Source organism: Acinonyx jubatus, chromosome B2 (genome assembly GCF_027475565.1).
Source record: "Acinonyx jubatus isolate Ajub_Pintada_27869175 chromosome B2, VMU_Ajub_asm_v1.0, whole genome shotgun sequence".
Classification (NCBI taxonomy): domain Eukaryota; kingdom Metazoa; phylum Chordata; class Mammalia; order Carnivora; family Felidae; genus Acinonyx; species Acinonyx jubatus.
This window is the reverse complement of record NC_069385.1, coordinates 73351445-73379192: the sequence shown is the minus strand read 5'-3', so window position 1 is coordinate 73379192 and position 27748 is coordinate 73351445.

Below are 27748 nucleotides of genomic sequence, written 5' to 3'. Positions count from 1 at the left end.
AAACATAACTGCCAGGCCCACCTGCCAGACACTATGAAATCTGGACCATAATAAAGGAGGAGGTCGAGATAGCCCTAAGCAGGGAATGGAATTTTCTAATTGTAAGTAGCACAGTTCTAAAGCTAATTGTACTTTCTTCAGAACGAGTGGTAGGGATGTGGGTTATCCAAAGAAATGGAAAAAAGTTTATGGAGAGATCCAGATTCACACAAAAAAATAGCAGAGGAGGAAAAACTAAAGGGCTAATTATACTCTTAAACCATTTCAGCTGTTCATAGCTGAGCCTTAGGATGAAGTCTTTTGTGTTTTAACTAGCAACATAGAAGCAACCCAAATGTTAATAATAATCCTAACACTGTTTTTATCATATGACAGGCATTTCTCTAAGTGAATTTACATATACCAACTCATTCAATTCTCATAGCACCCCTATGAGATGGGCATTGTTGTCATAGCTCACCTGAGTCACAGAAATAGTAAGTAGTTCGCACAAGGTTATCCAGCAAGCAAATGTTGGAGCTAAGATTTTAAATCAGGCATCCAGGCCCCAGACACTAACTTTTAATCCTGATTCTAATGTTACAGTTCTTTGCGACTGGAATAATTTGATCAACCCATTTCATTTTTTAAAATTATTTTATTTTTTTCAGAGAGTGACAGAGCACATGAGCAGGAGAAGGACAAAGAGAGAAAGAGAGAGAGAGAGAGAGAGAGAGAGAGAGAATCCCAAGCAGGCTCCATACTCAGCATGGAGCTCAACACAGGGCTTGATCTTATGACCCTGAGATCATGACCCAAGCTGAAATCAAGAGTCAGACGCTCAGCCAACTGAGCCACCCAAGTACCCTAGTTGTTGTTTTTTTTAAATTTCTCTAATAGTTTACAGAAATTAAAATTTAGGTAAACAAAATCAAGTTTCAGCCAGTAGTTCTGGAGTTCTTGACACTATCATAAGTACTCTGGAAGAATACAAATATGAGTAAGACAAAACCTCCGTCCTCAAAGAACTTAGAGTTGAATTGAAGGTCAGTAATGGATAAGAAAGAATAGATGTACCTTGATCTCCATTGTAGCATGATATTTTTTTAAATTTGCACAATATTTTATAAATACCATGTGAAGAATCAACAGGGTGCCAAAATACAGCAAAATGAACACCTCTTGTTGGTCTAGTGCTCACATACAGCAGGTGCCCACTCAATATCCATTGACTGAATAAGTGATGTATGCAGTTCAGAGGAAAGAAGAGCAACACTCAGTAAAGGCTACTTTGGAAAGATTTCATGGGATCTAATTGTATGTATTTCCTTTAATCTTCCTAATGCTACAAGGAAGCTATTGTGGTCTTCATTTTCCATGAGAATATTAAAGCACAGATTACTTAATGCCTTGCCCAAATTTACATGAGTTTGAGGAAGCAGAACTGAGATCACCCTCCATCTATGCAAAGCCCAGTGTCTTTATCCACTGTGCTGTCCTGTGAGCAAGAGGGAGGTCACTTTTGGGGAAGGGAACGATAGAAGCAAAGTAAGGGCATCTGTGAAGGGCTGAGCAGGTTTTAAGAACCATTGGGGCTGAGAATGCATGGAATTGGGGAGCAGTGAGATGGAAATGAGGTCCCACAAGCAGGTGGGGCCTGGACAAAGTCACTGTGGCAGCCAGCCTGAGGACTTGACATTGTGAAGTATGGGGAGCCACTGAAGGTGTATGGGCAGGAGGCAACGTGGATCTAGAAGATATCAACTGGATAAAGTGGAGAATCGATCTAAGAGAAGTAAGTAAGAGGCACAGAGGAGGTTACTCCAACAGCCTTATTCTCATAGTGAACACCAGAGGTCATTAAAAAAAGCATCAGCAGCATCTTAGTAATAAGCTGTGCAAAGACAAAGCTTTGCACAAAGCTGTACAAAGGCAAATGATAAATGCATTATAAAGATGAGCCTTTGACAGAAGCAACAGGCATCTCTAGTGCTAAGTCAGAGCAGACTAATAAATACTTGCTGTGTTCTGAGGTGGGACAGGGAGTCATACATGTATGCCTTTGAGAATTGCAGCCCTACTTTGATATAAACAAATCGGCGGGGGGGGGACACAACAGTTAGAATTTTCTATAATTATTACTTAAACACAGAAACATAGCAACAGCAATTTGCCCCTCATTCTTCTTTTGTACATGTCAGTGCTTGAGGTTCAAGAGTTTAGTAGAGCGAAGGAAAAGATTGCAATTCCAATGACAGGGACCAAGGGAGAGCCCTACATGTCTGATTACATCCAATGGTGTTTGGTCAACTTGCTTGTTTCTGTTTTCTCCCCACCTCAAGTGTCCTTGAGGACAAAGCTGAGCCCTGCATTTCCTTTGTATCTTCCACAGAGCTGGAGGCACAGCAAGAGCTTAATAAATGCGTCTTCAAAGGGGATAATAAACCACAGATAAAAAAGAAGTTAACAGTTAAAAGGACAGTATGACATTTTAGAGCATGAGTAACATTTACATAAAAGGGGTCTTATTCTCTCCTTGTCAGAAAAATGTCCCCAAACTGTCACTTACATACAACTAGGATACTCAGAGGCAAGAACATTTAATGGCTTGGACTGTGAGAGAAATGCAAATCCTCTGTTCCCCCTTTCTGAAAGAGGTACACTTGCTGGTGGAAGGAGGGGGGGGGAGAATGAGGAAAAGTAGAAAAGGCTTCTTTCCCTTCTTTACCTGGTGCCCAAGTTGATGGAAGCAGACAGAAGGAGGTGTTTGCAACTTTATTCCAGATGCACAGACCATTTAACCAGTGGTCTCTTACAAATGCTCAGGAACTTCCTTTGCATAGGTAGAAATATTATAATCTGGTTTTTTATACAGAGATTCATCAGACAAATCTGGAACTTTTCCAATGTCATATAAATTGTTAAATTCCTTCCCAAAAATGCCCACATATCATCTGTCTTCCAGTTGGACACTATTTTTTTGTAACTCATGTTGCCAATAAATGGTTTTTCATATAGATTTACAGAAACATTTTCTGAAAGTGTCTGATGTCTTTGAATATTATTTATTCTAGCAGATGTTCATGGAGTGCCTACTTTCTGTCAAGTACTGTGCCACGTGTTGAGAAACAAAAATATTTTCAGACTCAGTCCCTACCTAAAATAATTCAGTTCAGTGGGAGAGACTGACACATATCAGACAACTATTGAACAACATGGCAAGCACAGTAATTTCACAGATAATCATAACGGTAATCAGGAGCAAAGCCCAATTTGATCTGAGTGGACTCGGGGAGGAGAGGAGTCAGGGAAGATTTCTAGAGCTCACAATACCTGAATAGATTTTTTAAATGGTGGAGTCTTAAAAAAAAAAAAAAAAAAAAGAGGCAAATGAAAAGAAGTGATAAGCATGGAGTTATGAGCAGAAAGAAAGTCATAAAGACTAGCATGGAGGTAAGAAACTACATGGCATATACATGGCATATATGACAAAATACATGTATTTCAGGGCTGCTGGGACAATAATCACTGGCAAGGAGCAGAAGGAGGAGAAATCAGAGGCAATTCAAGCCACACACAAAGGATCCTGAGAGCCTTTCAATGGGCTGGGACTTTATCCTATTAGATGTGGACAAAGAGTCAATCAAGACTTTCCAACAGGTTAATTATATGATCCAATTTGTTTTCAAATAAATCCCTCTAGCATTAAGAGTGTGTGGAACATTTGAAAAGGACAAGAATGAAGGCAGTGAGATTAGTTTCTAAGTAGTGGTTGAGGTTACACATGATGTGGGCAGTGAGTAAAAGGATGGACAAGAAGAGACCAGAGAAAAGTTTAAGTAAAAGCAATGGAAATGGGTGGTTAATCTGATATTGGGGTAAGGGAGAGAGACATCAAGACTCGAAGTGCATGCTAAAACCATGACTACATAAGGAGAGGATGGGGGAGAGAGGGCTGTTGAATTAAAATATTTGATGTGTGTTTGAGGTGACTTCCGGACATCTGAATAGAAATATCCAGCAGAGAGTTGGGTAAATGGGTATGAAGTTTGGAGCAGATTTTAGGCTGGAGATATAATCTGGAGTCAGTTAACCACTTCTGCTTGTGACCTACCATAAATATCCTGCTTGCAAACACTGTGCAAATTCACTCTTAGTTGGAAAATGGCATATGCTTGGCTCACAGTGGCACTCATACTTAGTTCTCTTAGGGGGTTGTGACACTGTGATACTCTTCAACAATATAAAACCTGAAAGAAATGCCCATTAATAAAGAAAACAATAACATTCTCCTGCACTCATTAGGAGAAGAGAGTCTGAAGATGTAATGATCATGGACGTGTCTCTATCTCTAGTCATGATTTTACAGGCTACTTCACGGGATGTTGATAGAATCAAGAAAAATAGTGCAACCTCAAAGGTTAAAAAGGCTTTTACTGTTGATAGACTTAAAAATAACAAGACATTTCATACTTTTGGGCATCTAGCTGCTTACAAATCCTTAATTTCTTTTATAAACAATATGAGAATATTATATCAAAGAAACTGAAACTAGGAAAAGAATTAAATCTGCAACAACTTTCTGTCATGTATTCAGAAGCCCAAGCTTCATTAGGCAGTGAGTGTGTCCTCGGGGAATCTCCATTAGGTCGTCAATGACACTGGATCTAGAACTCCAAATAGAGTCTGGTTTCTGTAACATCAGAGCATTGAACTAATTCAATTGTAAGGGCAAAATACCAGGGGCTAAAAGAATTTGAAGGATAGGAAAAAGAAAAATTAGATAAGCAGCCAGACTTAAGATATGAACAATCATTATTACCAAGAACATGAGAGATGCAAACCTAGGGAAAACAGTCTTTGTCATTGGGAACGGATGATGTTGTTGTTCAATGTTAAAGCCACATGGAATAAAGTTAGCATTCTCTTGGTTCCACTCAATCTTATCATACACATCATCCAACCTGCCACTCTACAAAATGCCCTCACTAATTTTCTCTAGTTTTCCATGGAGTCAATAGACTTTTTATTTACTTATTCATTTTTGCACTTATTTTGTATATCCAGTCACTAGTATGCCCTCTGTGCTTTTCTGCATCTGTGTTGTGTTGGCTTCTGTTTTAAGCTGCCCTTAGAGTGTTTCACAAAGTGTCCTACAGAAGGCTCTCTCCTTGCAGAGCAAGGATGGGGGAGACAGGATTTTGTGGTCAAGTAAAAATGGGAAATACTGTATTCTGTAATTTCCTCTTGGAGATTCAAAATGAACATTAGCAGACTAAAGGCTCTGGAAAAATGGAAACTGCTTAATTTTTACTTATTTATTTAAAAAATATTTTTTAATGTTTTATTTATTTTTAAGACAGAGACAGAGCATGAGTGGGGATGGGGCAGAGAGAGAGGGAGACACAGAATCCGAAGCAGGCTCCAGGCTCTGAGCTGTCAGCACAGAGCCCGACACGGGGCTCGGACTCATGAACTGTGTGATCATGACCTGGGCTAAAGTCGGACGCTCAACCAACTGAGCCAGCGGGGTGCCCCGAAACTGCTTAACTTTTTAAATCCAGCTTTAAACTTGTTTGGTCACAGACCCTTTCCCTTGGAACAACTTTTAACCTGCCTCAGAAACCACTGTTCCAGTAGATCTACTCTGGAAAATAACCCCAGAGAATGGAAGCCTCACACTAAAGATTAATAAATAGGAACTGGATAATGTTTTAATATAATTCTGTCTGTTCTTCTGTTTATATCTAGAGAACAGAGGAATGATAATAAAGAAACCTGAGTTCCATTCCTGAATGTGTAGCATTAAGCATATTATTTTACTTCTCTTTTCCTCATGGGGTAATGTTGTGACTATAAGTCAATACATATTCAAGTATTATGGGAAATAACAGATGTTATTTATTAAGTGCTCACTGTGTGCCAGTATTATGCTAAACACTCTAAAAAATCACTTTTAAAATTCTCATGATGACACATGAGAACCAAGGTTTGCATCTCTCATATTCTTGGTAATAATGGTTGTTCATATTTTAAGTCTGGCAGCTTATCTAATTATTCTTTTTCTTATCCTTCAAATCCCTGGCCCCTGGTACCACTGGGTTTTTTAATTTTTTTTAATTTTTTAAAAATTTAGGTATTTATTTTGAGAGAGAGCACACGATCACCTGCAAGTGTGAGGGGGTGGCAGAGAGAGAGGAGAGAGAATCCCAAGCAAGCTATGCACTGTCAGTGCAGAGCCCCAAGTGGGGCTTGATCCTATAAACTGTGAGATCATTACCTGAGCCAAAGTCAGTCCCTTAACCAACTGAGCTACCCAGGTGCTAACCCCCTAATCCTGGTACCATTATTATTGCAAGTTTATAGATTTAAAAACTGAGGCTTACAGAGGGAAGTAACAAACCCAAAGTCAAACAGCTAGAAAATGCACCAGTTTATTTTTTTTAAGTTTTTATTTAAATTCAAGTTAGTTAACATACAATGTAATATTAGTTTCAGGTGTACAATACAATGATTCAACACTTACATACAACACCCTGTGCTCATTACAACAAAGGCACTCCTTAATCCCCATCACCTATTTACCCATCCCCCCACCCACTTCCCTTCTGGTAACCATTAGTTTGTTCTCCATAGTTGAGTCTGTTTCTTGGTTTTCCTCTCTCTTTTTTTCCTCATGATAATTTGTTTTTCTTTTTAAATTCCACATGAGTGAAATCATATAGTATTTGTCTTTTTCTGACTGACTTACTTTGCTTAGCATAGTGCTCTCTAACTCCATCCACATTGTTGCAAATGGCAAGATTTCATTCTTTTTTATGGCTGATATCATTCCATTGTGTGTGTGTGTGTGTACACATACATATATCACATCTTCGTTATCCACTCATTAATCAATGAACATTTGGGGTCTTTCTATAATTTGGCTATTATAGATAATGCTGCTGTAAACATCAGGGTGAAAATGCACCAGTTTAAACCCAGTCTGACTCCAGAACACAAGCTCCTAGCCACTACTGATATCCAGGCTTGTGGCTTAGGGAAAAGGCAACATAATTATTTCAGTATTCCATGTATTTCAGTTTGAACTCCCTCCATGAAATAACTTATCACTCAAAAAGATGCTTTACCTCACCGAGGGAGAGAAGAGCAGTCTTCTCAGGCTGATTGCTTTCCACCCTGCCTCAGGAGCAGTCAGTGCTGGGAGGAAGAGGTGCCTGTCATAGGTCAACTTATAAAATATCAGAAATCTTATTGTATATAAGTTCAGCTTAAACTCACCTTTCATGAATAATTGAGATAAAAGCTTAGGTAGTTCCCTATTAGGGTTATCGGAAATTACTGTCCTATCTCGTTTCTGTAACTTCGCCTGCTTGCTAAATGGATAACTTAGGTTGCAAACCGCTCCCCCATCCCTTCTACCAAGATTCTGCCTTTGCCTAGGCAAAGACCAACATGTAAAAAGTCATGAACTCACTGCCCCATGGTATCTTAGGTGTCTATGATGGTCATTTTAAACCTTCTTGCGACAAAGAACTTTAAATTAATAGGTTCCCGCCAAAACTAACGTCTGTATGTCACAATATAATTGGCTACCATGAAATGCTGTAAATTGTAATTGGTTAAATAATGACGTATTCTGACTTGCTAAAATCCATATAAGCTCCCTGCTACCTTTGTTCGGGGCCATTCTCTGCACTTTTCTCCTTAGATCAGGAGATCAGGTTTGGCCCAGCCGTGAATAAAATCTTGCCTCGCTTCTATTTGGCGTCTGGTGTTTTTTTTCGACAGCACCCTGTTTCAGTGCCAGGTGGGGTAATAGAGTTAGCCATGGCAATAATCCTACAGGCCTAAGATTCCACCATGATCCCAATGTTAAATGAGCAGCATTTCAACACTAGTGCTGAAATTTGTGAGAAAAACATTAAGATAGCCCAATAAAATATAGACATTCATTACAAAGCTGAAGGTATTCTTCATTATCTTATGATCACTGGCCAGCAAGGACCATAAAAGATTATTCAGTGTATCTCATCTCTCTCTCTGCCACACCAAAGCCATGGTTGTGAGAGTGAGGCTAAATGGGCCTTTTTTCTAGCAGTAAAAGCAGAACTTGGAAGGATGACAGAATTATGTTTTCATCGATTCAAATAGTATTTGCTGAATGCCTACTGTTCTAGGCTTTAGGAATACTACAGAAAAGGAACTAAATCATGGAATGTATATTTTTTTGATGGATGGGATTATTGGTCTTAATAGGATTGTTGCATCTAATTACATCTCCACTAATCATCATGTGACTTGCCTCTATTCCTGTGAAAGGAGTATGTATTCTCTTTGGCTCTTTGACTTGGTGCTTGGGAATTTAAGCACACGTGACTATCATATCTGAGCAGAATTAAAATTTTTTTTTTAATATTTATTTATTTTTGAGAGAGCACAAGTTGGGAAGGGGCAGAGAGCGGGAGGCAGAGGATCGGAAGCAGTTTCAGCACTGTGAGTACAGAGCCCAATGAGGAGCTCATACTCAAGAACAAGGAGATCATGACCTGAGCCAAAATCAAGAGTTAGCCACTTAACTGAGCCACCTAGGTGCCCCAGAGCAGAATTTTTAAATGAGATTGCCTGATCTGTCTCCGCCTCCCCCTGTATTCCTGCAGTTTACCATAAGAGCAGTTTATCCTAGAGAAGGAATGTTTTTTCAATTTGAGTCCTGAAATAGAAGCAAGACTAGCTGAGCCTGGGTATGCTCAGGGGAACCAAGAAGAGCTGCAGCCTCCCCACAGCCATCATGTGGCATAAGCAAGGGATAAACGTTTATTGTTGCAAGTCGCTGAAATATTGAGGTCATTTGTTGCTGCAGCAAACACTGATTGATACAGGCACAATTTTGGAATACAACAATATGTAAATATATAATATGTCAAGTAGTAAAAGTTTTATACAAAAACTTAAGCAGAATAAAGTGAAAAGAATAATGGTTTGGAGGTAGAGTTTGCTATCTTTTTTTTTTTTAACATTTTATTTATTTTTGAGACAGGGAGAGACAGAGCATGAACAGGGGAGGGTCAGAGAGAGGGAGACACAGAATCTGAAACAGGCTCCAGGCTCTGAGCTGTCGGCACAGAGCCCGACGTGGGGCTCAAACCCACAAACCATGAGATCATGACCTGAGCCGAAGTCGGCCGCTCAACCGACTGAGCCACCCAGGCACCCCATGGAGTTTACTATCTTATTAAAGTAGTTAAGTGAAGGCTTCTCTGGCAGAGTTGCATCTGGTCAGAGACCCGAAGGAAAAGAAGCCAGGAAATAAGCATATAATTACAAGAAAAACCTTTCAGACACAGGGAAGATCAAGAACAAAAGCTCTGGGGATAAGAAATATAGGGGTTGAGTATAATTTAAATAATTTTCAGAGGTAGCAGGCTCCCCATTTATCGATTATCTAGAGCATCTACAGACGTGAAATTGTGTGAGAAATCAGAGATGGAAGACATTATAGGATTATAGGATTATAGGATTTTATTTCTGGAAAGATTTTGGAGATCATCATCTAACATCGTCATTTTGTAGAAAAAGAAATTGAAACTCAGAAGGAAAGAGATTTGCCTAAAATCACACAAGCAGAAAGATCTTGAATTAGGTTCTCTGACTTAAAATCTAAGAGCATGCATGCATGATAAAAACCCACAGCTTAGCAATTGATCCATAAAGAGATACAACAGCTGGGGGTTGGGAGGCAGCAGTTGGTGTTCCCTATACCATTATCTGAACTCACTAACAACAAACTTAATTCCCCAAGATAAAGCTGTGTTGAACTCAGTTGTCACCACTGACACAACCATAACTATTTTCAAGGTAACTGGAATTTTAAATGATTAACCGTCCCCAAATATATTTGATTAGTAAAATTCCCTACTTCTGCCATTATTATATACTTCTGGAGAATCAATATATAAACTTAGTTCATAAAGGCACTACAGAAAATACAGTTGATTTGAGAAAATAAGCTTACGATGGACAGCCTTTTAAAATATAATCTAAAACTGTAAATCATAAAAGAAGCATTGATACAATTCATGACATACAAATTTTAACCTTATGTATCAAAATAAATTGTAGCAAAAGTAAAATTAAAATATGGGGAAAACATTTACAACTCAGTTGACAGAAAAAAAGCCACTTACTTTAACATTAAAAAAATTTAAATGAAGGTTAAGAAATAAACAACTCGATAATAAAAGGGGCAGAGACATGAATAGGCATTTCATAAGAAAAGACATAACATGCTCAAAACAGATGAAAAATGTTCATCTACTCACATCATTTTGCAAAAAGTATATTTAGAACATAGAAAAATAATTTTTTTTTATGTCTCAACGGTAAATCTAAAAAGTGACTTCAGGTACCTAGACACCTTCACACATGGTTGGTGGGAGAAGCCAGTAGTAGAATAATTTTGAAGAAACCCTTGGTATATCCATAAAAATATAAAATGTATAAAATATAAAATATCCATAAAAATATAAAAAATATAAAATATTCTTGTGGCCCAGCAACTCCACAAATAAAAGTATGAACCTCAAGGGATGCATCTGGTTAGGCATCTGACTCTTGATTTTGGCTCAGGTCATGATTGAGGTTGAGCCCCACGTTGGGCTTTGCACTGACACTGCAGAGTCTGTTTGGAAGTCTCTCCCTCTCTCTCTGCCTCTAACTCTGCTCATGCTCTCTCACTCTCTTTTTTTCTCTCTCTCTAACAAAATAAATAAATAAACACTAAAAAAAAGAATATGAACCTCAATATTTATTATTTGAGCAAATATTTATTGAGTATTTACTATGTACCAAGATCTGTGCTAGGAGCTGGGGACAGAAGAGGAGCAGAGAAGTGTGGTAAGATATGTGGATGTCCTTGTCATGATGCAAGGACACTGTCAGCACATTGTAATGATGTAACAGAACATATTCTGACATATAAATTAGGAAGCCTAATTTTAGTTTTGATACTGTGGCCAAATTAATGAGTTAATTTTGCACCCCACAGTTTTTCTTTCAGTTAAGACAATCAGATTTAAATACATTATATCTAGGGCTCTATCTACTTCTAGAATGGTTATGATTTAAAAATCCTCTCTGAAGTTTAAAGCAGAATGCATATTTAGTAAGAGGGGAATGAGGTCTTGCTCTAACTCCAGATTTATGAGGCTCACCACCTCAAAACAGAGTACTTTCTTGATGATATTCTTAGAGCATAAATTCTACTTGATGGTAAATAACTTAAAACATCATTTATAGTTAAAAAACATATATGACTGGAGTACCAAAATGACATCTAGTTTTGAAATATGCATCAGAAATTTCCTATTTGCTGTGAATGCCTGTTTCACTCCCTTAGCCATTGCCCTGAATCATCTAGAGTCCTCTGTGATGAGGGTTATGTATGCCTGTGGAAACCTTTCAGAAGTGCTGTGCTAGTCATATTGCTAGCTACTGGCCATAGAGTTTTATGTTGACCTTTTAAAGACTCATTTTTAAAGTTGATTCTGGCTAATTTTGCCCCTGAATTTTAGTTCCTCAGGAAGAGACTTCTAGCATCTGTTCACAGCCTAACCTTTATTCCAGACTGTTCCCATCCATGGAACAAAGTATATCTTGCCATTTGGCCAGCAGATGGTCATAGTACTTTGGAAGCAACATTTTTCCACATCAACTTGCTTCTCTCATCTTTATAGTCCTGACATTCTCCTTGTCAGGCGAAGAACCCAGACTTTAGATCCTTTATAACAAGCCAGAATCCTGCAAAGTTTGCAGGGGATCTATACATGTGGTGTTTTTTCATGTCTATTTAATTTATCTCTCTCTCTCTCTCTCTCTCTTTGTGTATTATTATAGAGAGAGGGAGAGCATGAGTAGGGAGGGAGGGACAGAGGAAGAGAGAGAAAGAGAGAACCTCAAGCAAGCTCCACACTCAGCACAGAGCCTGCCATGGGACTCAAACCCATGATCCTGGGATCATGACCTGAGTTGAAATCAAGAGTCGGATGCTCAACCAGCAGAGCCACCCAGGCAGCTCTTTGTTAATATAAATTTTCCCCTTTATTTAGTAAGCCATGTCCCCAGTGATTAAATTTCTTCCTCCATTAATTATGATTCATAAACATTCCCCATCTATTAGGATCATTTCTTTTTGGCACTAATATTTTCTTTCTATTACAGCAGGGAGCTGGTCAAGGAAATAAATTTAGCAGAAGAGCTGTTATTTCAGGTGGCGGATATAAAAATTTACTATTACTTTTGAAGTTTAAAGTTTTTTTAACGTTTATTTTATTTTTGAGAGAGAGACAGAGCATGAGCAGGGGAGGGGCAGAAAGAGAGGGAGACACAGAATCCGAAGCAGGCTCCAGGCTCCAAGCTGAGCTCAAACCCATGAACTGTGAGATCCTGACCTAAGCCAAAGTCGGACGTTTAATCAACTGAGCCACCCTGATTACTTTTGAGGTTTTAAAGGTAATTTCCCAAAACAAAATTAGTCACAAAGCTTCAGAATTCTATAGGCTTTTATTTCAAAAATGCAATTGAAATATGAAATGAAAATCAAACTAGTTATATTTACCATTAACTAGAATTTTAATCCTTTCATATTATAAAATAAAATGCATAGAGAGAAAGTCATCAAATACAAGTGTATAATTTAATAAATTATTGTCAAGAGCCATCAAAGATCTGTGATTTTATCCTACTAGCAAATTAACAGTTTAGTCTGCCTTAGTTTCATAAATGGTGTTAGTGCTGGTAGGAATGCAAACTGGTGCAGCCACTCTGGAAAACAGTATGGAGGTTCCTCAAAAAATTAAAAATAGAACTACCCTACGACCCAGCAATTACACTACTAGATATTTATCAGAGGGATACAGGTATGGTATTTCAAAGGGGCACATGCACCCCAATGTTTACAGCAGCACTATTAACAATCACTAAAGTATGTAAAGAGCCCAAATGTCCTTCAAGGGATGAAGGATAAAGAAGATGTGGTATATATATACACATATATATATATACACATATATATATATACATATATATATATATATGTGTATATATATATATGTGTATATATATACATACACACACACACAGTGGAGTATTACTCAGCAATCAAAAGAATGAAAACTTGCCATTTGTAGCTATGTGGATGGAACTAGAAGGTATTAAGCTAAGTGAAATTAGTCAGAGTAAGACAAGTATCATATGACTTCACTCATATGAGCATGTTAAGATACAAAACAGAAGAACATAAAGTAAGGGAAGCAAAAATAATATAAAAACAGGGAGGGGGACAAAACATAAGACTGTTAAATATAGAGAACAAACAGAGGGTTGCTAGAGGGGTTGTGGGAGGGGGAATGGGCTAAATGGGTAAGGGGCATTGAGGAATCTACTCCTGAAATCATTGTTGCACCATATGCTAACTAACTTGGATGTAAATTAAAAAATAAATAAATTATTAACAAAAATAAATAAATTAAAAAATTAACACATACACAAAATAAATGTAAATAAATAAATAAACAAACAAATAAAGTTAGAAGTCCAGAGACTCCTGGATCAGAGACAAACACTTTATTACTTGGGCACAGTGGGCAGCAAGAGTCCTATTGATTCCCCTTCCCATGAGACTAATGTGGAATGGCCCAGATGGATGCTGACCACACAGTGGATTTGGATCAACCCTGAAGAACAAGCTTAAGAAACCTCAGCCTCAGGGCTCCTGGATGGCTCAGGTGGTTAAGCATCCAACTTTTTCTCAGGTCACGATCTTGCGGTCTGTGGGTTTGAGCCCCACATTGGGCTCTGTGCTGACAGCTCAGAGCCTGGAGACTACTTTGGATTCTGTCTCCCCCTCTCTCTCTGCCCCTCCTCCACTCACATTGTCTCTCTCTCTCTCTTAAAAATAAATAAACATTTTAAAATTTACAAAAGAAAAGAAACCTCAGCCTCAATCTGCTTGCCTGTCTTTTGTTCTAAAGGGAAATTTTAACTTTGTATGATGAAACAAACCTGCCCGCTAGTCCAGTGAGAGATACTGCCTAATCTTCCAAAGGAGTCCTCTACATGATTATTTTTGAAGATAGAGTCTGGAGCAAAATCTGTCAGTGCCTCCATTCACAAGATATATATAAATGTGAGAGACACATAAAGAACTGTCTCCAAACAATTATTACAAGGCAATCACTCATTTAAGCACCACCCGGGTCAACAAATTGAATATGGACAACATGCTGGCAGCCTCACACTTGCTTTTTCTAAACACAACCCACTCTGTCCACTAAAAGTAATCCTGACTTCTACAATAATTACTTCTTTGCTTTTCTTTATACTACCATAACTGTGAAAAGAAGACACAGATATGAATGAATTGTGAAGAGAAAAGGATTTTTACTTACAAACTTTGTTCACCAAATTTAAAAAATTCATCAGGAAGTTAAAGAATACCCAATTTTGCATGGTGACAGATGGTGACTTCACTCCTCATGACATGAAACTAATATAACATTATATGATAATTATACTTCAATTTAAAAAATAAAGTTAAAAATGATTAAAAAAATAATTAAAAAGGGGAAAGACCTTCTCCCAACAAGAGTCCTGGGTTAGATGGCTTTCCAGGGGAATTCTTCCAGACAATTAAAGAAGAGTTAATACCTATTCTTCTCAAAGTGTTCCAAAAAATAGAAATGAAAGGAAAGCTTCTGAACTCATTCCATGAGGCCAGCATTACCTTGATTCCAAAACCAGACAAAGACCACACTAAAAAGGAGAATTATAGGCCAATATCCTTGATGAACTTAGATGTAACAATTCTCAAAAGGGTACTAGCAAATCGAATTCAACAATACATTAAAAGAATTATACACCATGATCAAGTGGGATTTATTCCTGAGCTACAGGACTGGTTCAATATGCACAAATAAATCAATGTGATACACCACATTCATAAAAAAAAAGTGATAACCTTATGATCCTCTCAATAGATGCAGAAAAAGCACTTGACAAAATACAGCATCTGTTCTTGATAAAAGCCCTCAAGAAAGTATGGATAGATGGAACATACTGTACCTCAAAACCATAAAGGCCATATATGCAAGACCCACAGCTAATATCCTCAATGGGGAAAAACTGTGAGCTTTCCCCGTAAGGTCAGGAACATGACAGGGATATCCACTCTCACCACTGTTGTTCAACATAGTACTGAAAGTCCTAGCCTCATCAGTCAGAAAACAGAAATAAAAGGCATACACATTGGCAAAGAAGAAGTCAAACTTTCACTCTTCACAGATGACATGATAGTCTACATGGAAAACCCAAAAGACTCAACCAAAATATTGTTAGAATTGATATGTGAATTAAGCAAAGTCATAGAATATAAAATCAACTATCCAGAAATCGGTTGCATTTCTATACACCAATAATGAAGCAGCAGAAAGAGAAATCAAGGAATTGATCCCATTTACAATTGCACCAAAACCCATAAAATACCTAGGAATAAACCTAACCAAAGAGGTAAAAGATTCGTATGCTGAAAACCAAAGAAAGCTTATGAACGAAATTGAAAAAGACACAAAGAAATGAAAAAACATTCTATGCTCATGGATCAGGAGAACAAATATTGTTAAAATGTCTATACTACCTAAAGCAATGTACCCATTCCTTGCAGTCCCTATCAAAACAACTCCAGTATGCTTCACAGAGCTATAACAAATAATTCTAAAATTTGTATGGAACCACAAGAGACCTCGAATAGCCAGAGCAATCCTGAAAAAGAAAACTAAAGCTGGAGATATCACAATTATGGACTTTAGGCTGTATTACAAAGCTGTAATCATCAAGACAGTATGGTACTGGCACAAAAACAGACACACAGATCAATGGAACAGAACAGAGAATCCAGAAATGGACCCACAAATGCATGGCCAACTAATCCTTGACAAATCAGGAAAGTGTATCCAATGGAAAAAAGAGAGTCTCTTCAGTAAATGGTGCTGGGAAAACTGGACAGCAACATGCACAAGAATAAAACTGGATCACTTTTCTACATCATACACAAAAATAAATTCAAAATGGATGAAAGACCTAAATGTGAGACAGGAAAACATCAAAATCCTAGAGGAGAAAACAGGCAGCAACCTATTTGACCTCAGCCTCAGCAACTTCTTACTAGCCATGTCACAGGAGGCAAGGGGAATGAAAACGAAAGTAACTATTGGGACCTCAAGATAAAAAAGCTTCTACACAGTGAAGGAAACAATCAACAAAACTAAAAGGCAACTGACAAATTGGGAGAAGATATGTGCAAGTGAGATATCAGATAAAAGATTAGTATCCAAAATCTATAAAGAACTTATCAGACTTAACACCAAAAAAACAAATAATCTAGTAAAGAAATGGGCAAAAGACATGAACATTTTTCCAAACAGACACATGAAAAGATGCTCAACATCACTAATCATCAGAGTGAGAAATATAAACCAAAACCACAATGAGACACTACCTCACACCTGTCAGAATGGCTAAAATTTACTCAGGAAACAACAGATGCTGGTGAGCATGCAGAGAAAGAGGATCTCTTTTGAACTGCTGGTGGTAATGCAAACTGGTGCAGCCACTCTGGAAAACAGTATGGAGGTTTCTCAAAAAATTATAAATAGAGCTACTCTATGACCCAACAATTGCAGTACTAGGTATTTATCCACAGGATACAAAACTGCTCATTCAAAAGGGCACATGCACCCCAATGTTTATAGCAGTACTATCAACAAAGCCACATTATGGAAAGAGCCAAATGGACCCAAATGGATCCAAATGTCCATTGATTGATAAATGGGTAAATAAGATATACATATACATACATATATATATATATATATATATATATATATATATATATATATATGAATATTACTTGGCAATCAAAAAAGAACAAAATCTTGCCATTTGCAACAACGTGAAAGGAACTAGAGTATATTGTGCTAAGTGAAATAAGTAAGTCAGAGAAAGACAAATATACAATTTCACTCATATGTGGAATTTACAAAACACAACACATGAGCATAGGGAAAGGGAAGGAAAAATAAGATTAAAGCACAGAGGGAGGCAAACCATAAGAGACCCTTAAATACAGACAATAAACTGGGGGTTGTTGGAGGGGTTTGAGTGGGGGGATTGGCTAAATGGGTGATGGGCATTAAGGAGGACATTTGTTGGGATGAGCATTGGGTGTTATATATAAGTAATAAATAACTGGGTTCTACTCTTGAAACCAAAACTACACTGTATGTTAATTAACTTGAATAAATAAATTATGTACTCTAAAAATAATTAATTAATTAATAATGAATTTAAAAAAATTTTTTAAAAAGGGGAAATACCTAAAGTTGCTAAGGTTTCCAAGTTTATACTTAGTTCTTCAGGATGGAAAATACAATTTTCTTATAAGACATGTATCAACATTTCAAAAGTCAGAGATATTATTTGATTAGAGAGTTAGTAACTTATAGAAAATGACTCACTAGACAGGGTGACCGTGTTGGTTTTTTAATGTCAGGATGCAGTGTTTTTCTTTTTTTTTTTTTTTATAATTTTACTTTTCAGGGTTTTTTTTTTATTTTTTATTTTAATTCCACTACAGTTAACATGCAGTGTAATATTAGTTTTAAGTGTACAATATAGTGATTCAAGATTTCCATACAACACCCAGTGCTCATCACAGCAAGTACATTCCTTAATCCCCATCACCTACTTCACCCATCCCTGCCCACATGCCTCCCCTCAGGTAACTTCTGTTTGTTCTCTATAGTTAAAGTCTGTTTCTTGGTTTGCCTCCCTCTCTCTTTCTTTTCCCTTTGCTCATTGGTTTTGTTTCTCAAATTTCACTATGAGTGAGGTATTTGTCTTTCTCTAAGATGCAATGTTTTTCTTTCCTTGACTATGGGACACGATATGTACATTTTTAACTTATAATAAAGCCAGGGTTAGGTGTCAGTTTTGGGCTTGCAGTCCCTCCTTGTGGTCAACCTATCCTCAGGATGTGGATTTGACCACAAAAATTTTGTTTTGTTTTGTTTTTAAGCTAATTTCTGATTCAATAACATTTATTTGTTGTTTTCTTTATTTGGTCAATTTTATTTACATAGATACAAGAACTATTAATATACATGGAACTTATTTTTTTTTAACATTTTTAAAATATTTATTTTTGAGAGAGAAAGAGAGACAGAGTGCTAGTGGGGGAGGGGCAGGGAGAGAGGGAGACACAGAATCCAAAGCAGGCTCCAGGCTCTGAGCCGTCAGCACAGAGCCCCATGTGGGGCTCCAACTCGGGAACTGTGAAGTCATGACCTAAGCCAAAGTCAGATGTTCAACTGAGATACCCAGGTGCTCCTATACATGGAACTTCTTACTGCATTGTTTCCAGAACTAGAACCATGTGGTACTAAGGCTTGAGAGTTAACTCCTGACTGGAAGCTTGGTAAAGCACCTGGGGTCATACGTTGATGATTCTCATGTGGCAGTATTTCCATGACTCTTATCAACTCAGTTCATTTTTTCAAAGGTTGGAGCCCCAAATTTGCAGTGCTCTTGTATCCAGATTCTGTATGGACTGCCTAAATTATAGAGGTATCCTCAAGTTTGTCAATGTCCCTATACCGGGATTGATACTGTTTGCTACCTATAAAACTGAGATTCTGTAGGCAGAGTTATTGCAACAGGTCCAAGTGTGGGTTCCTGGAAAGACATTGTGCATACCTTTCCTGCATCTGAAGTTTGTTACTTGTTTCTTAATAGTAGGATTTGAAACCTAATCAAATGGAATTTTTCTTTTAAAGTGGCATTTATGGCATAACAATGTTACAATTTTGAATTTATCTAAATTTTTTGAACCTCTGCAAATAACTACATGGTCATGAAAAGTAAAGGAATTCAGTAAAGCCACTTTAAAAAATATTTAACATTTTTCTGAATAATGTTGTATACAAGGGATATCAGTATATTTCAAAAGATACTATACTATACTATATTTCAATAATTGACATGCTACATTATTTTTATATAATTTTGTCTGATGATTTATCAGCTTAAAATTTATATAAGGATTTTTATTGGATGTATTTTTTCTGAATTTTGAGTAGTCAGTTGTAACAAGATAACATTTAGAAACTATATCATTCTGGGGTGCCTGGGTGGCTCAGTTGGTTAAGTGTCCAACTTTGGTTCAGGTCACGATCTCATGGCTGGTGAATGTGAGCCTGACACTGGGCTCTGTGCTGACAGCTCAGAGTCTGGAGCTTGCTTCCGATTCTGTGCCTCCCTCCCTCTCTGCGCCCCCCACCCCCCACCCCTGTTCATGCTCTGTCTCTCTCTCTCTCTCTCTCTCAAAAATAAACATTTAAAAAATTTTTAAAAAGTATTTCATTGCTTCTTTCAAACCCATTTACTTGGAAGTATGATAAATGAGGGAAAATAAAATTTACTTCCCTTCAAACCTTCTCCAGCTTAGTGTACACTCTTCTACCATCTTCTGTCACATTCTGGCACAAGCAAACAATTTTTTAATATTAAAATAAAGTTATTCTCTTTTTTCTTGGTACTGTTTAAATGTATGTACCCAAAACGTAATATTGGTTTTACCGATTTACAATGAAGGTATACATATATATATTCTCTTGTCTCTGGCTCTTTTTACTAACACTGTGTTTGTAAGATTCATGCACGTTGTTGTACATCGCTGAAGTTCATTAGTTTTCATTGTATTCATTGCATTCACTGTGTGACCATACCTAAATTTATCCATTCCATTGTTGGTGGATACTTAGGAAATTTTTAGTCTTTTATAGCAATGCTGCTATAAACCTTCTTGAAAAATGTATCCTAGAGCACATACACCTGTGTTTCTCCAGGTTATACACATAGTTTTCTTTGGTTCAGGTCATTATTATATGCATCTGGGCCATGAGTATATGCATCTTCCACTTTACTAGTTCAGACCAAATTGTTTCACTAAGTGCTTACACCATTTTAACTCCTGCCAATGGTGTAGAACAGTTTCTGTTGCTCCACACTCTCCTCAACACTTAGTATTGTCCGACTTTAATTTGAATTTTAAAAGGCAGTGGCAGTGGCTATAACTTCTGTGTGACTTATATCTTACATCACTCATCCCTCACTAGAAAACTCACACACTCCCTTCCCTTCTACCCTGCTCTCTGCAAACTTGATCCCCCTCTCCCATCATCCTGGCCACTGTCTATCCTGATTCTTCCTCTTTCTGTCCCCACTCTTTCCTTTCCTCTTTCCCCCTGAATTACTGTTTCTGAAGTCTTCTCTTCAGTTGAACCTTCTTTTTCCATTGGCCACTTTACCTGACTCCATCTCTTTTCAACAGCTACCATTTATCATACCAATTACAGGCTTTATTCTCTTCTTAATTTCAAGAGGCAGGTAAGTAGAGCTCATTTCATGTCCCCAAAATATCTCTGTGTTAGACACACCAATTGTGATGTTATCAGTCATATTCATTATCCTTCTAAGTGGAATAGCTTCTGCCCCAGCATCTTAGGCTATTGTGTTTTTTAAATTAATTATGTGACTTGTATGATTCCTCCTCTAGTCATAGCCCATTGAACCAAGTGCAATAGTTGACTCAAGGTCCATCAGTCCATGAATAGTCCAGCAACCAAGACACAGCTCTGTAAGAAAAGATGAGCCAGGCCAATTTGATTCTTCCCTTAGAAATTTTAATAGGGAAAATAGATTGAGAATGAGGAATTAATCAGTAGAAACAGGAAATGAAAGAGAATTTAGAAAAGTCATAGTGGCCTAGGTACAAAACAGAAGTAAGGGAAAGCAGAAATTATAAACAGACATTGAATAAGAAAGAAGAGGTTAAAGGCGATTGGTGGTAGTAGACAATAAAGAAGTAGACATTAATTATGGAGCGTAGCATGACTTTAATTCCTATGGTCCCAGGAGGCCTTTGGACCTGGTTCTAGTTGTTGTGAGGACCAGCTGTGATTATGTTCTGGAGGCTTGTGAGGAATATTTCTTGATTTCTGCCCTATCTATAGCCATCTGTTAAACCTTCTCATTTCTTGAGGTACTTTGAGAGAATTCCCTCCGTATAAGAACCAAGAGAGCTGATCTAGAAAACTCAAAATTAGTTGTACTTCTTCTTAGGTGGGACCTTTCAGTGATGTTTCCCTTTTGTACACCCTTGACCTTCAATGGAGGCTGACCTTCAAATGCACCTGCATGCAGCCCCTCCAGATCTTATTTCGCATTTGTCTTTCAAGCACACAAAAGTTGTTATGTTGTTTGTTAAAGGGGCCACCGGCTGCTAGGTTTCTACATTTTTATCCATAATGTTTTTCAAGAGAAACTATTTTTACTGAAAACTACCAAGAAGGATGTAGCACTGCATGTTCCCAAATTGGAGTATTTGTGTCTTCACACATCTTGATGAAGGGCACCACTGAAGCCAAAGGCTAAAAATACAACAGCAAAGATAAGACATGGTAAAAATAAAACTTATAACATGTGATCCTGAGGGGATAACAAGGATTGCTGCTTTTAAATTAACACAAACCAGACACTGAATAATGATTTTAATGTAAAACTTTATAATCTCCCCAGTTTTAATACAAAAAAGACACTCTAGGTTGGTTTAGTAGGACCTTTTCCAAGTATCTTCACCCTGACTATGTTCTCATTAGTAACCCTGCTATTATAGATGTATTAGCCGCCGAACTTATATAATTCTAGGAGGCGGAGGAGGGGGACTTCTGGAAGAGATTAGCCAACAAAACAGACATACACAATCACAGTTCTTGCTCTACACTTGAGAAGAGACCAAGAGTTCAGCAAATGAGGAAACAGGGTCATTGAGTTGAAGTGACTTATCTGGAGTCACATAGCTCTACAGGAGCCAGAACTAAAGCCCAGACACTGTCTTTCTTTTCTCCAGGGCCTTGCCCATTTATTCATAAATTTTTCAAAAACAAAATTGATCAGATTCTGCCAAATCTTAACCTGTCCTGTGAATTTGTATCCCAGGGTATATAGCCTTTATGATGTGTCATCTCAATATTTATGTCCTCTAGTCATTGAGAGTAAATATGATTCTGCATCTTATGGGAGGCAAGTGAGCTGATGTGAACACAAGACAAGCACAAATCTAGGAAGGCACAAGGATCTGGAAGTATGAGAGGCCGAGAGGCATGAATGGGAGGGGGAAATGCCATTCCTGGAGATGAGGGGTGGTACACACAAGATTTGGCCTACTTACTAATTTTTCTGAGACATTCTATTGGCTAAAATGAAGTCAGTCTGATTTTCACTATATGCTGATAGAAAAAGAAATAAAAAATAGATGACATAATTATGGAGGCACATGATTTTATAAGATGTGGATGATGAAATTAGGAAAGCCAAAATAAGATCTAAGCTTTGTGTTGCAGGAGATATAAAAGGAAATGAGAAAACATTCTTAATATAGAAGACTAAAAGGAAGATAAAGGAAAATGGTTTACATTCATTGGAAGGAGCAGAATTTTGTCTTCATGCCTTTTTAAAATGTTTATCTTAAAAAAAAAGGAATTGTGATAACTTGGGAAGATGAACCGGAAGCTTACCTTAAATAAGAAAGAAAAATTTTGTCATATAGCTACTCAAAGTAAGCTTTTCAAAATACAAATCTGATCATGTCTCTATTGTCCCCCACTGTTGTTAAAAGACCAAAATCCTTAGCTCATCTTCAGGGTGTCACCTCACATGATCCTTCTGTACATCTCCAGCCTCCTAATTTATATTCCACCAATTTCCTCCCTTTATCTGCATTTGCCCCCAAACCAGTCTGGTCATTTTGGCCAACTTTCAATGCACCTATTACCATGTTCCTTCCTGCCCCAGGACCTTTTAAGTGCTCTTTCCTCTGCCTTAATCCTCCTTTTTCCCCCCTGAACTCCCACCTTCACCTAGTCAGCTCTTACTCCTCCTTCATACCTATCTCATCCTACACTTCAATTTCTCAGGAAAGACTGCTTTCCTCTTCTTGGCCCCAGTGTAAATTGAGTTACATTCTTATGACCCATGTGGGTTTTTTTATTTAATAAAAATTACAATAGCTGTACAGTTACATAGAGTGTGTGATCATCTGAATGTGTCTACTCCCCTCTCTAAACAAAACTATAAGCTCTGCCTAGGTAGTCTTCAATTCTCTTTTCTGTTCACCAATGTTATCCTGAGTGTCCATCATATCTGCTGTATATTTTTTGTGCCAATAAATATTTGTTCAGTCAGTATTAAATGTCAAGGGTTACTTAAAAATAATATAATAAATAAATCTTGAAATCTACACTTTCGCCTATAATATTAGGAATGGAGCATAAGGTGAGAATCACTAATCCAATGGAGTTTTTGAGAATAAAATGAGATGCAATAATTGAAACCACTTAGCAGGGGTGCCTGGGTGGCTCAGTTGGTTAAGTTTCTGACTCTTGATTTCAGCTCAGGTTATGATCTCAAGTTCGGGAGATGGAGCCCTGCCCCACATCAGGCTCCATGTCCAGCATGGAGCTGGCTTAAGATTCTGCCTCACCCTCTCCCTCTGTCTCTCCCCCATTTGCACCCTCTGTCTCAAAAAAAAATGAAATTAAATTAAAAAATGAGACTACTTCATAAATTTTAAAATTCTGTATAGTCATTGCATATCAAAAAATGAGTAACATTTATGTGTTCATCTTGCTTTTCATGCTGCAAGGGACAGAGACAGGCTCGGATAATCTTGAGAGATGTGAGTTTACTTTTAATGGAATAGTAGTTGCATTTTAGCCCTCTCTGCTCTGGTATCTCCTCTTGGTATGCATGTGTGTGCTTGTACGTGCGTGCGTGTGTGTGTGTGTGTATTGCAGGTCTACTGCTGTCTTGTTTTCATCTTTGGTTTTCATCTTCGAACTCCACTAATCATGGAGATTTGATTAGCAGGTTGGTTAAATGTTATCTAATACAAAATGCCCCTACTGGACACTTTTGCCTTGGTCCTTGCTCCATGGGTTATCCCAACCCAGCTAGGGTAGCTGAAATAGTTTTCAGCAAATTACATGTTTCCTTTTTTTCAAAAAAAGTATTAAAGACGAGAGTTACCATTTGATATAATGAGGCTTCAGGTCCTCTACAGCACAATAAGCAAAAGGGCTTTGCAAATTAACAAGCACAATATCTTGTTACATAAACCATCAGAAATCTGAGTGCAAAATAATGGTAGGAGGCCAAGCAGTGGTAGAAACACCAATGAAAATGAGCAAATGAGATGGTGATCTGCATTTATTTTGCAAGGCTGGATTATCAGGCAATGTTGCTTCCTCCAGTTCCTGCCCTCCCTCCCTGCAAGCCAGTCTCCCACCCCCAGTCCACACACCCGCATACACACACACTCTCTCTCTCTCACACACACACACACACACGCACACACACACACACACACATTTGTACTATTGTAGAGGCTACATTTTTATTCCAAAGCAACCTCCAAAGTACTAGTCTCCAAAGATACATTTAAGCAGTTATTCAGTGGCTCATCCCTCACTAAGACAGACTTTTTTGTCTCTGACATAGACAGTTAAGATATCAAAAATAGCAGGTATCCTCATCTGATCTCAGACAATGGATAGGATCTAGGCTCACATAAATGCTAAACATACTCAGTCACATTCGTTCAAAATATTGTGCACTCTGAGGATCTTGCCAGTTGTAGTTTTCTTCTTAATTTACAGGAGGACAGGTGGATGTGAAGAGGAAAAAACCATTTCTTTGATGATAGAAATGTTAAGAAGTCTGAAAATAGGATGAAATGAAATGTCTTTGGAGACAGAAAAAAAAAGAGCACACAAAGCCTACAATTTAAAAAAGAAAAGAAAATGACTGCTGTGGGCCTCTAGAGGCAAATGAGAAGTTGGGGAAGCAAGTGCAATACCCTCGAGTGAAATGAGCAAGACCTCCCCCTCTATGCAGGATGTCTCTCCTGGAATCAGTTGAAAGGATTGCTTCCACGTGTGGTTCACCAGCTTTAACAAATATCAGAATGGCCTGGAGGGCTTTTTCAAACATAGCAAGGTTCCACACCCACTTTCTGCTTCAGTGGGTCTTAGAAAAGGCAAAAAAAATGTGCATTTCCAACAAGTTCCCAGGTGATGCTGACTCTGCAGGTCCAGGGACTGCACTTGGAGAACCATAGTGTGGACTGGGATTTGTACCAGGTGCAGAAAGATAAGGAAGAGATAAATGACCTTGCTCTCAAGAAACCTGAATGGGTCAGCTATGGGCTCTGTGTATCAAATCTCCCTATGTTCCCATGAAGCTCACAGACCACAATTATAGTGTCACTTAATGACACCTGCTAAAACTAGCAAAGGGCTTTCACATGTGTAATCTCATTTGCACCTCACAATGAGATAGGCAGATGAAGTGTTTCCATGAACACTTTAGAGATGGACAAGCAAGATAAATGAAGACCGGAAGGGAATAAATGATTAGTCTAAAGTCATATAGTGGGTAAATGAAAGACCAAGATCTTTGTTGATTAAATTCTGTGTTCTTTCCACTAACCTACTTTCTTGGGAGAAAGTATAATGAATCTTAGCTGTCAGCAAAAAGGGACTAGCATATATATGATTATAATGTGATGTAAACTTCTTTGTATTATATATGATTGTATCCAACTAATTCCTCTAACCACATATTATAAATACAGGGATTAACCTTAAACAAAGAGGATTTAATAATAACAGGAAGAAAAGTCAACTACATTGCATCAAACAAAAGCAAAATCCTTCCATTCACATACTCACACCTCATTCTCTCCCATCCCACCCTTCTAAATTTTTCCTAACGAGAAAAATAAATCATTATTTAACTGAGTAGTAACACAGCTTGATAACTGTGAATTTCTTGTCAACATTTTCTTTTTATAGAAGTGACAAGTTTGTCTTATGAGGACCCTAGGTCCACAGGCAAGGTGTACAGTTTAAGTTGGCTGGTTTGCAGTTCAGTTCACAGAGAAGTGATGATGATTCCAGGTCGGTTCTTCCAGGAGCTAAGAGCTGCTCTTTATTTCCTCTATGCCCAAGGATCTTCTGCTATTACATAGGGTCAATAAAATCTTGGAGCAGGAGGGGATCCAGGAGATGAGGAAAATTCAGAGTCTCTCAATTGATAGTAAGAAAACTGAAGCCCAAGATTGTATAAGTGAGTTGGTCAAGGCTAATTCAGGGTAGAACACAGATGTTCTACATTTTAGTCTAGTGCTTTACAAAAATTCTCTCCTGATCATCCAAGGGGAAAAAAACTTTACTGTGTACCTATCAAGCTTGAAGAATATCAGATTTAAAGAAATTTACAGATAATCTAAAACACTATTTGAAATTTTTGTTTTATCTCCTTCAAATTGCATTTTAAATTTAGCTTTTTATGATTTTAGTTTCTCTAAATTTGTAGAATAGGTATATGCTACTTTAAAACATATTAAACAATACAATAATACACCCCAAAACAATGAATATACCTATACATCTCCCATCTAACCACTCTTAACTGGTATGGTTCTTACCAGAACTTCTGTGATATATTTACACATGTTCATATTTATGTGTGTGTATTCTCTTAAAGTGATTCATAGGTCTGTGATATATACATTTCACTTTACATTATCTCATAGACTATATTGAATGCTAAGAATAGGGCTACATCATTCTATTCACTGACTGGAATAATTACCCTTTTAGGGATTACCATGTTTTTAAAACAACTTTCTTTCTATGAACATTTATATTGTTATTTTTTCTTTAAGAAATAGTGTTGAAAAAATATATAGTGTTGGAGGAAGTTCTAATACTCTTGTGGTGGTACAAGCCCATGGTAGCTCATCCTTCCTGCTGATAACAACTATTAACTATAAACAAGATACAAGAACCTTAGAACTCTGCACAGTAAACAGTAGCTGGTGAATTGTGGAGGGGAGACAAACCTTGCAGGAGTGATCTCCATTTTACCTTCTTTCTCCAGTGGATTTGCCCTAAGGGTAGACCTCAGTCCTGGAAGAGGCAGCTGAAAATCTGATAGAAACTCTTATCTCACCAGCTGCCAGAGCAACCTTGGAAAGGAGCTCCTGTAGGCCAGAGGGTGAAATAGAGATCTCAGAGGGACTGAGACTGAAGAATCCTGAATTTAGTCTAAGAACCCACACAAGGCTTAGGCTAATCCATAGACCACACATGTGTAGGAACAACCCAAACCAGCTCAGTAAAGACTTAGTTTGAATTGAATTGAGATTTGAACCACTTACACAAATCCCAGCCTAACCCCTAAACCATACATGAGTGAGATAGACGCAAACCAGAATAGGAAAGGCTTTGAGAACTGAGCCAGGATGTGAAACATTGCCTAGAGAGGGAAAGTATCAACTTTCACCAGGTGATTATAACAATACATAGATTCTACACAACCTAATATTCAAAATGTAGAGGATATGGTTCAAAATCACACAATATACAAAGAAACCAGGAAAACAGAATTAAGTCTCAAAGTCACCATATGCTAATTCTTAGATGGCCCAGATTTTGGAATTCACAGACAAAATTTGAAAGTACATATTATAATAATACTCCACGAGGTAAAAGAAAGAACATACCTGAAAAGAATGAAAAGATATCTCAACTAA